Source organism: Chaetomium fimeti, assembly GCF_033439085.1.
Source record: "Chaetomium fimeti strain CBS 168.71 chromosome Unknown B0H64scaffold_8, whole genome shotgun sequence".
NCBI lineage: Eukaryota > Fungi > Ascomycota > Sordariomycetes > Sordariales > Chaetomiaceae > Chaetomium > Chaetomium fimeti.
In genome coordinates, this window is record NW_026944336.1 from 382842 (window position 1) to 394625 (window position 11784).

Below are 11784 nucleotides of genomic sequence, written 5' to 3' on the forward strand. Positions count from 1 at the left end.
TCCCGAATCGAGCTACCCTGCACCTACCCTGCACCTGGGTTTCCCAAGCGAGCTACCCTGCACCCGGTTGTTCCCAACTAGCCTACCCTGCACCGCTTGGCATCCCAAGCGACCTACCCTATACTGTAGTTAGCTCCCAAGCGGCCTACCCTATACCACTTGGCCCCAACCGGCCTACCCTATACCGGTTTTTAAGGTAGTAGTACAAGTAGGCCCAGGCACTTCTGGGTGCGGCTGCGAGCAGGTGAGCCCATTTTTAGTCAAACCTATACAAATGAGTTTTGCGGGATTTAGTTTTTTACCACCAAGACCGCTAGGCCGAATTCGGCACTGCGCCCTGGTCGGTGGGTATATGAGAAGGAAGTAGTAAATCCAACTCTAGTAGTTAAGATAGCAAATACAGAGACATTCCTAAAATAATAGTAGTCTACCCACTAAATTAACCACTATTATAGGGCCTAGGCCCTGTAATTACTGCTAGTAGCTAAGCAATAGTACTATATATTACTTTCCCAAAGTACATTATAAGCTCTATTAGTGTGTGTACTATAGGGCCTCACCTACCTAAATCTTAATAAGTAGTATTGTCTATATATATATAAAGTGTTAGAAATAAAAGATATAATAGATATTAAGAGTTATATATATAGTATATTCTCCTAAGGGATATATAATAAACTGTAAGGTGCTAGCTCTATAGCAACTGCAGATAGGTATATAATATTATATGCTAAAAGCTTAAAGAGGGAAAAGGTAATTTATATAGCCCTAGTATAGGATTTCCTTCTTATATAACCTCTAGCACATAACTAAGGTTAATTCGGTACGATTCCGCTCCGGAGCTATACCAGATACGAGATAGTTAGGATAAAGCTCCTAACCTCCCTTTAGCTAAGTATAGCCTAGCCCTTAATATACCCTCCTCCTCTGCTATATTCGAGGGGTATTATATATACCAGCTTCTAGCTATGTATATAATGATATTAAACCCTGGAGTTCAGATTACTAGTGCTGTGGCTATCTGGGGGGCTCTACAATACTATAATCGAATTCGTATAGCCTGTAGCTATATACTGGTATTTTGTTTGTGGCGGTACGAGTACTGGGTGGCTAGTTATCTTAATTTGAAGAAGGTTAGTTCTTCTTGAGTCGAGGTGCTAGTTGTTCCCGAATCGGCCTACCCTCACACCTAGACCTCTAAATGGCCTACCCTACACCGCTTAGCATCCCAAGCAACCTACCCTGTACCTAGTTCGCTCCCAACCGGCCTACCCTATACTAGGTTTTTAAAGTAGTAGTATAAGTGGACCTAGGCACTTCTAGGTATAGTTGTGAGCTTGTAAGCCCATTTTTAGCTTTTTATACTAAAATAAGTTTTATAGGATTCAGCTTTTTACTACTAAGACTGCTAAGCCGAATTCGGCACTATACCCCGGTCGGTAGGTATATAAGAAGGAAGTAGTAAATCCATCTCTAGTGGTTAAGATAGCAAATACAGAGGCATTCCCAAAACAATAGTAGTCTACCTACTAAATTATCCACTATTATAGGGCCTAGGCCCTGTAATTACTGCTAGTAGCTAAGCAATAGTACTGTACATTGCTTCCCCAAAGTGCATTGTAAACCCTGTTAGTGCGTACACTACAGGCCCTCACCTACCTAAATGTTAATAATATCTTACCCTTTTATATAACTTTATAATATAATAGTAGAGAATAATACCTATAGCTATTACTTTAATAATATCTATATCTCTATTAATTGTAGTAGGCCTATAGAGCTCTGGGATTCTATTAAATATTAGTATAATAGAGAAGTCTCTATATTAAGGTCTCTATTTATAAATATATTTAAATAATCTCCCTTATATATTTAAAGTAATATCCCTTCTATTCTAGCTACTCCTCTTTAGTTAAACCTTTATAAACTCTTTAAAGTTTATCTTCTAACTAATCCCCTTATATTATAGTAATATATTAGTTATTACTATTAGAGAGAGAGGAGGCGAGGCTTTATCTTTAATATCTTACTCTATTATCTCTTTAGCCTCTATCCTTTATATAGGTATAAAAGATTAAAGTCTCTTACAGAAAGCTTTCAAAGTTCTTTCTTATTATCTTTATACTTTCAGTTAATTATTTAAGAAGGTAAGGTAATCGCTTCCCTAGTCCCTATAGGATATATAGTAGATAAGATCTAGGTTTATATTTATTAGATATATATCCTCTCTAAACTTTGAATTACTATTATATCTTTTATAGATCTTTCTATTCTTATAGATCTCTATAAAATAATTAAGCTAATAGTATATAAAATATTATAGTATATTTACTTTAGATTTATAGAGCTTATAGTAGTATACCCCTACTTTTTAAATAAGAGGTATATTAATAATATACTTTATTTAATCTAGGAAAATAACTTTATATAATAATCTTCTAAACTCAGTATCCTCTACTTACCTCCTTATATAATTTAACCTTTATAATCTTTATACTTATATTTACTATATATATATCTATATCTCTAATATTTATATATTAAGCTTATTAATAGTCTCCTCTATAATCCTATATATAATAATTAAAGTTATACTGAAACTAATTATTACTTTTGGTCTAAATACCTTTATAATCTATTGCTAGTTCTATTAATCCTACTCTTTCTTTTCAAATATAACTATAAAGTTACCATTAGAAAACCTCTATATTACTCTTATAATCTTCTTAGATATAGCTATATTACCTATTTAATATATCTCTATAACTATTTACTTATTAAGATTAATAGAGGTATTCTAAGTATAATATATAATTTATTTTATTTTAGTAAGTTTTACTAATATATCCTTTTAAATTATTAATAGTTTATAGCTTATTAGTAACTATAGTTTATCTTCTTAATATAATAACTATCTATAATATCTATATAGAACTATTATATTTATAGTTTTATCTAAACCTTTCTACCCTTTAAAATAAATTAAAATATCTATTTAACCTCCTTAAAGGTATTTCTTAATATATATACTAATTTAATATTAGAGACTTTCAATAGTCTAACTATAACTACTATTACTATATATACCTACCTATTCTAGTCCTTAATAAGCTCTATAAAGTTATTTGTTTTTATTACTTTAACTATAAACTATCTAATTTTCTCTTTATAAATATCTTTTCTAACTTATAATTAAGTTATTACAATATTATCATTACTATATAGGATAGCTAGTAGCTTATTACTAAGGCTAGTAAGGGCATTGTAATAGCTTGTTATAAGCCTATCTATACCTCTATTAACTACTATCGGTTCCGCTCTAGTATAGCTGCCTATACTGTTATATAGCATTGTTTTCAGCGATAATCAGCCCTTATAAAAACAATTCTATTATTAGTTTGCGATTTTACATTGTATATAGCTCTATACTAGCGTTTTAGCTGTATAGAGATACTTTTATTGGTTTAAAGATAGATAGATATATTATCTAGAACGATAGGTTCTTAGTATAATATATTTCATCCTAGAACGGTCTATAATCTGGAGCTTAAAGAATGAAAAATTATAATAATAGCTTTTAGTAAAAGATTAAAAGTTATTAATTTAATATATTAGGTTTAAAAGGAAAATAAATATATTAGTTACTTTTAAAGAGATTTCTTTAATTAGTAGATAGATAATATATCTAGAATAATTACCTTCCTATAGAGAAGGAGGATAGTAGAATTAAGAATACTATACTAGTAATAGTTAATATAATATTTACCTTCTTCCTTACTATCTTATAATAGGATTAACCTTAGATTAGCTAAATATATTAATAATATATAGCTAGTATACTCTATATTAAATAGATAAGCTGCTATAATGCTAATAACAATTATTATAATAATAGTAATAATATATTTAGTTAAATAAATTTAGTAGAGTATCTTTAGGTATAATATTGAAGGAAGTTAACCTTTTTATTAGCATTTAATAGTTTTTATATATTATAGAACAGATCCCTAGAGCCCTATATAGTAAAGTGGTAATGTTATAAGGCTTAAAGGAGCTTCTTAAATATAACCGAGCCTAATCTTAGAGAAGCTCCCTAAGAATCAGTTCTAGCTATCCTTTAGATTTATTATTCGGGTCTAAATAAGAGTATTTAGCAACGAATTAAGTGAGTCTGCCTTTACCTAGAAGTTGCCTTAGTTATATAGCCTATATATATATTAGTATCTTCTTTAATAATTCTTTAAAGAGTTTAGTTTCTAGTTGGAGGCCTCTAATAAGTTCTCATCCTTCTTACTTTAGTGGATGAGATACCGCTAATCCTTAGCTGAAGTAGTGATAAAGGGTTACTGAGAAGGTTATTTTCTTAACTTCGATTATAGTGGAGAAGGTATTTACATATACCTTCTTAAACCCCATTAAATTAATACCCTCTACCTATATAATCTATTAGATTACCTTTAAAATAACCTTAATAATAAATTTAAAATTTATAGTAGTTATAATAGTTATAAAACTAGGAGTAGGAACTATAAAGGTAACTTAGATTACCCTTAGATAGATAACTAATAATGTAAAGATAAAGCTTAAACTATTTATCTAATTCTTATAGTTATAGGTATACCGTTAAGGTAAAAGACCTTATATACTTTACTAAATTGTGACGAACCTGTCTCTGGACCCGTCCTGTTAGGGTTCAGTATCGGTCGAAGGTATTCTCTCAAGGGTGCTTAGGTTCGGTGCAGCCAAAGGGTGCACAACAAAGACTTGTCTCAACAGTAGGCTCTCGAGCTTGTAGCGAACTGTAGTTGTGATTGCTAACTGGAGAACTCCCAGAGCTCTCCAGAACGAGTGACTATATACTATCTACATCCTCAGGTACCTCTGTACCTGGATCGAAGAATATTCTCATGATCCTGCGATCCGTCCTGGATCATTAGATCGCTTCTCGATCCAATGATCCACTCCTGATTGGTCACTCCTGGATCGCGGCCAGAGCTCACGATCCAGCTCTCATTGGAGAAGGCCATTCCTTGCTGATTGGCTCGGGGCACTGCCAGCGTGCCCCGCCGGGCCGTCTGCATGCGACCATATCCGTGACACGATGCCCCTCCTCCACGTCTTCCGTCCCGGAAGACTCGCCAACCTTCCTGTTCTTAAGTAGCGCCAACAGCCCATCCTTAGGTGCGCGGCCCTTTCCCCCTTTCCGTCGTATGCGTCGGCTGACATCATGTCGTCTCGTGTAAGAAAAACAACACCGAAATCCATCGCTCCCCACCCTAAAACTGTCGATCGCGATCAGCTCCTGGCGGCAATGTTCGACTCTTCCGTCCCAGTAAAGCATCCTTGCTCTTACTGCGAGGACCATAAACTCCCCTGTGAAGCCTCCCCTTCTGACTCAAGCCGATGCCTTGAATGCGTCGCCCATAATCAATCGTTATGCGACGCGCAGGGTGTGAGTGTGCAACATCTGCGCAAGATTGCGTCCAACTTCCGTCGGCTGGAAACCGAAATGGAAGAAGCGGAGGATGAGTTGGCCGTGGTGGCCGCGAAGGTCAAGCGCCTGCGTCAGCAGAAGCGGAAGTGGTCGGAGAAGATGATTCGTGCTGTCTCTCGTGGGGTCACCTCGGTCGAAGAGCTAGAAGAGTTGGAACGTCAGGAGGCGGAGGAGGCGAGGAGACAAGAGGCGGAGGGGACTGCGGCCCAGGCTGCCGTCCCGCCGACAACGGACCCAGTCCCCGACGAGCCACTCCTCGACCCTTCCTGGATCCAGAGGTTCGTAATCCGTCCCTTCTTCCCTCACCGATTCCTGACGTATTACCTAGTTCTTCCTTCGTCGATTTCCCCGCTGGGTTCGACTGGTCTTCGATACCTCCCTTGGTCGATCCGGGTTCCTCTGGTGGAACTCCTGAAGTTTCTCGGGGCAGTTGAGATTTGTAGCTGGTTGCCATGAATTGTCTTCTGGGCCAAAATCCAGCCACTTGACCAAATACTCTAACTGTCCTTTCGTGATGCGTGAGTCTAGGACTTCCTCAACGTCCCATTCCTCCTCTTCGTCTTCTGCCTCGGCGTCCTTGTCGAGTCGTGCGTTCTTGGGCGCTGGTTCTAGAAGCGAGATGTGGAAGACGTTGGTCCGTAGTCGCATTGTCAAGGGTAACGCGAGTGCGTAGTTGTTCTCCGAAATTTTCTTGTCGACCTTGAACGGTCCGACTTTGCGAAAGTCGAGCTTCCTGCTTGGTCGTTTTGTGCGAAGATTTCGAGAAATGAGGTAAACTTTGCCCCCCTCTTCTAGGCGAGGTCCCTCGAGCCTGTTTCTGTCGTAGAACTTCTTCATCCGTGTTCGTACGAATTCGAGTTCTTCCTTGAGCATCGCGTGCAGCGAGTTCATCTTGTCGGCTTTGACTGCCGCTCTGGGCACCGAAACTTCGGGCCCTTGTCGCAAATCTGCTTCGTAGCCGAAATTCGCGAAGAATGGTGTGACCCTGGTGGTCTCCGTGACGGTGGTGTTGTAGGCGAGTTGCGCTGTCGGCAGCAGCTCGACCCAGTCATCCTGCTGGAAATTGACGTACAACCGTAGGTATTGTTCGACGACCTGGTTGAGTCGTTCCGTCTGTCCGTCCGTCTGTGGGTGGTAAGCGGTTGAGAGCTTACTTTTCGTACCCAGTCTCGTCATCAGAGCCTGCCAAAACTTTGATGCGAACTTGGTGTCTCTGTCCGTGATCCATTCCTCCGGCCAGCCGTGGACCGAGGTGATGTTGCGGTAGATCACATCTGCGAGTTGTTCTGCTGACCATGTCTCCTTGTAAGGGAGGAAGTAACTCCACTTGGTGAGTCTGTCCACCATCGTGAGGATGCTGTCGTATTCTACTCCCGTTACTGAGTCCTTGGAGGCTGGTAGTTTGGTGATGAAGTCCATCGTCACCGAACTCCATGGTCGTTCTGCAACTGGCAATGGCTGTAGTAGCCCGTACGGCTTGTGTCGTCCTGGCTTGCTCCGCTTGCAGAGGTCGCATTCCGCCCGGACCTCTTCTGCCGTCTGCTTGATTCCTGGGAAGTCGTAGTTCTGCTTGACTTTCGCAATTGTCTTGCTGATTCCCATGTGTCCTCCGAGTCTCGACTCGTGGATCTTTCGAATGAGCTCCTTTTGGTCACCCAGCCTGACATAGGCCTTGTCGTGGTACCAGAGTCTCGTTCCTTCAAGTCGCAATCCCGCGATCTTGGATTCTGGCTCTTCTTGCCATGCATCGCGTTCGTCGTCCGCGATGATTCCTTGGAAGTCTCGTTCCAGTCGTTGTTCTCTGAAGGCCGCACAGCATTCTACAAACGGTTGCAGAGGCCTGGCTTCGGGATCTTCCGACTGTTGCTGAAGTGCTGCGATCTCGTAGTCTTCAGTCGGTTGGGAAGCGTGCCGTAGCGATCCGTCTGTCTGTTGATGTAGCAATGGTGGTGAGACTTCAGACGTGTTGTCGTGGTGATCCGCTCTCCTACTCAAGGCATCTGCTCGTGCGTTCTCTGAGCCTTTCTTGTAGTGGATCGTGAAGTTGAATTCGGACAGAAATTCTGCCCATCGAGTCTGTCGTCCGTTCAGCACCTTGGTGGTGGTGAAGTATCGTAAGTTCTTGTGGTCTGTGTACACCTGAACTTCGTGTGTCGTGCCGCTGAGGTATGGTCTCCATTCCTGAAATGCTTCGATGATTGCGAGAAGCTCCTTGTCGTGGATCGGGTAGTTGAGCCTTGGTCCTTCGAGTTTCTTGGAGAAGAACGCAACTGGATGAAGCTTGCCGTCCTTGTCTCTCTGACCAAGTTGTCCTCCGATCGCGAAGTCCGAAGCATCAGCCTCGACTTCGAAAGGTGTGCTTGGATCAGGCAGCATGAGCACCGGGTCGGCGATGATCGCATCGCGGATCCGCTGGAAAGCCTGCTCGTGCTCCTGCTTCCACTGGAATGTGGCATCCTTTTTGGTAAGTTCGTGCAGAGGTCTCGCGAAGTCGCCAAAATTCTTGATGAACATTCTGACGAAGTTGGCGAATCCGATAAATCCTCTGACCTCCGTGGCGCTCGTCGGTGTCGGCCACGTCTTGACAGCTTCCAGTTTCTCGGGTTCGATCTTGACCCATCCCGGGGAGATTTCGTAACCCAGAAATACTGTCTTCTTGACATGAAACTCGCTCTTGTCCTTGTTGACTGACAATTTGTGCTCGTGCAGTGCGTCCAGCACCTGCCGTACGTGTTTCTTGTGTTCTTCGAGTGTCTTGGAGTAGATGAGAATGTCATCCAAGTAACAGACTGCAAATTTATCGAGGCAATGTCGAATTGCGTGGTCGATAGCGGCTTGAAACGTCGCTGGTGCGTTGGTCAACCCAAATGGCATAACGAGGTACTCGTAGTGTCCGTAGGGTGTCCGAAAAGCCGTCTTCCATTCGTCTCCTTCCTTGATGCGGATGTGGGCGTACGCTGTTGGAAGGTCGAGTCGCGTGAAGTGTTGTGCTCCTGACAGCTGATCTCGAAGCCTCGAAATCAGTGGCAGCGGGTATCGGTTCTTCACCGTCTCGTTGTTCAACTGTCGGTAGTCCACACACATCCTGAGTTTCCCATCCTTCTTTGGAACGAAGAGGACTGGGTAGCCTGCTGGAGATGTCGATGGTCTGATGTGTCCTATCTCGAGGTTCTTTTCGAGATAGCTCCTCAACTCTGCATCTTGCTTCTCGTTGGTGTGGTACACCTTGAAAAATCTCAACTGGGCTCCTTCCTTGAGTCTGATCTCGTGATCCCAAGGTCCGTGGTCTGGTAGCCCTGCAAGATGTTTTGCCGTGAACGCCGGGTGCCCCTTGTAGTCGTCTGGGATCTGCCCCGTCTTTGCGTTCTTCGCCGTACCTTCGTAGTACGCGAACTTGTTGTTCCCAGGCTCGATGCTTGCTGCTTCGAGTTCCCTGACTTCTTCTGCTGCCAGCTCGATGCTTGCCGCTTCGAGCTGATTGACCCATTGTTCGTGTTTGAGCATTCCGTGCTCGTCGACTGAGACGACGGCGATGGTTCGTTCCTCCCGTGTCTGCTTCTTTCGTCGTGTGCCGCTTCTTCCGGACTCCAGAGTGCGTGGTTCTGCACTGGCTGCTTCCTGCGGTGGGCCCGTAGAGGGGGTTCGTTCTGACCCGCTGCTCTCCCGTGGCTCCTGTTCTGCGCGTTCTCCCATCGAGTTGGTCGGATGCTCCCGTTGTTTCCGCGGTCGCAGATGGCCATCTCCCTTCCAGCTGATGTCTGGGTCGTAATCCTCATGCCATGGGCGTCCGAGAATCATGTCTTTCTTTGGTCCCATGTTCACGATGTCGAACACCACTTGGGTGGTTTTTCCTTCCACCTCAATGTCGAGTGGTTCTGTCTCTCGTCGTACCCATTGTGTGTCGAATGGTCCCTTGACGACGTGTGGTTGCTTCTTGATCCTCCATGGGATTCTGAGTTGATTCACAAATGTGGGCGAGATGAGATCCATCTGCGCTCCTCCATCCACTAACGCGAGGGCTTCGATCTTCCCCCATCGCGCTGTGATCCAGAGCCTGTTGTCTGGCTTGGTGCTTCGTACAGCAGCTACTTCGTGTTCGTCTGCTGGGAGGTCGTTGTAAGGCTTCTGCTTGCGCCAGTTCTTCCTGTACTGCGCAGCCTGTCTTCGTTGTTGTGGAGTTAAAGATTTCCGGGCCCCTCGGAGGGCCCTGAGCCGTTTCCCAAGCTCTCGTGGTGTTTCAAGGCGTCCCTATCCGCACCTTGGCTTGCGGCGTCAATCGTCTGGTGTTCTTGGAGCCATTGGGCCGCCCATGCCTCAACTGGGCGCCTCTCGTTCCTTCGGGATGCTCTCGTCCTCTGGTGTGGCTCCCTCTGGGATTGCTGTTCCATGTATCCCCAGATCTTCTCGTCGGCGTGTGGTAGGCAGTCTGCGCTTCGGCATTCGTCGACTCCTACGCCTGTCATACAGCGTCGAGGCCAGGCTGCCTTGGGTTTAACCCTCAGCCTGCCCTCGTGAGTGCGTTGGGTGTCCCACAACATGCCTGCGGGAGCGTCGCCGCTGTCGTATACCCATCTGATGGGCAGGGGTTGCATTCCCTTTTCTTCTCTTGTGGGCCAGAAACTGTTGCGAAATTTGTCCTGGAAGTGGTACCGACATTCGTGCGTGATGCACTGGAACCAGGGCAGGTAGATGTGACTTTCTTTTCGTGGGTCCACCCGCTCGTGGTCTTCTGATAACAACTGGAATCCCTCCGTGTTGTTCTCGCCCCGAAAACCCCACCATTCAAGGTCGGAGGTCTGTCGTCCGGCGCGCACGATGTGCTGATGTCGCGTCCAGTATTCTTCCCAGCTCTGCTGTTTTCTTCCTTTCGCCGCATTCTGTTCCTGCGCGTAGTCGAAAAGTTGCTCGGGGTATCGTACTCCGTTTTCGTATCCTTCCGCCTCTTCGGTGGGTCCATCCCACGGTGTGTGGTGCGGAAGTGCCTGGCGGATGTCGTCCTGCAAGGCCTGTGCCTCTCTTAATGTCTTTTCGACGTGATCCCCGGCCCTGTTGTTGGCCTCGGTGATCTCTTGGACTCGTTCCCTGGCGAAATCGAGTTCCGCGCAAAGTCGTCCGTACTGGTCGTTCCTTCTCTGGAGAAGTTGCTCGAGTTCTTCTTTCTCTCTTGACAACTCCTCGATCCTTTGTCGTTGGCTTAGGACCTTCTGTTGCAGAAAAATGAGGTTCGGGCTGACTCCTCCTTCACCCTCGTGGGTTCGCCATTGCCCGTCCTCTTGCTGAACCAGGGTGATGCCCCAGTCCTCAGCGACTTGTCGGATGTGCCGCGGGGGAGCCAGTTCTCCCTCGTCATCCGTTTCGATGAAAGCATGGTGGGCGGTGTCGTTTCCCTCCTGGTGGTTGCTGCTCATCAAGTCTTCTTGATCCGAGTCGGTGAGTTCATCGTCCTGCTCGATGACTCGGTCAATGTCGATTTCGAGGTCGTCCTGCGTGTAGCTGGCGGCTGCGACCTCCAGAAACCGGGTTCTTCTTCCGACCGTGTCTTGGTCGATGGTGGCAGCTTCCTTCCCTGGAACCGGTCTCCACTCTTTCTTGCTGCGGCAGTCACGTTTGAAGTGACCCTTCCTCCCGCAGTTGTAACAGGTGATGCCTGATTTGTCCTTGGCACCATCTCTCTTTCCTGCCCACTGTGCCTGGGCAGCGCTGACGTCCATGGGTCCCGAGTGCGTGCCGTATGACGTGCTCTGGTGCTGGCGTTTCTTTTTGTCGTTGGGCTTGTGGTAGCCTGCGGATCGCTGTACCTCGCTGCCCTTCTTCTGTTGTTTGCGGGCGAACTGTCGGTCGTCAATCTTGACAGCCATGGCGATGTACTCGTCGAGTGTGTCGGGTCGGCTCTCCTTGTAGAGCTCGTCCTTGACCTCCTCCTTCAGCCCTCCGTAGAACAGGTGCATCAGCCCCTCGTCGTCTATCTCTGCCTTCATGGAGTCTTGTCGGAAAATCGTGGCGTAGGCGGTGGCTGACCTAGTCTGCTTCAGCCGTCCTAGCCGTTCCTGGGCGTGCAGCTTCTCGTCCTTGTCACCGAACACCTTCTGAATCTCACTCTCGAACTCGGAGTAGTTCTCGAAGACTTTTTTGGTGAAGGGTTTGTGGATTGCTCCGCCGAGGAAATCACTCAGTGTTCCCGTGAACCACTTGAGGGCCTTGTCCTTGAGTCGGGTGGCGGCGTATCTGGTCTTGGATTCCTCAGTGGCGAACTGGTGCGAGTTGTGGTCGAGATAGTTCCGCATCTCCGT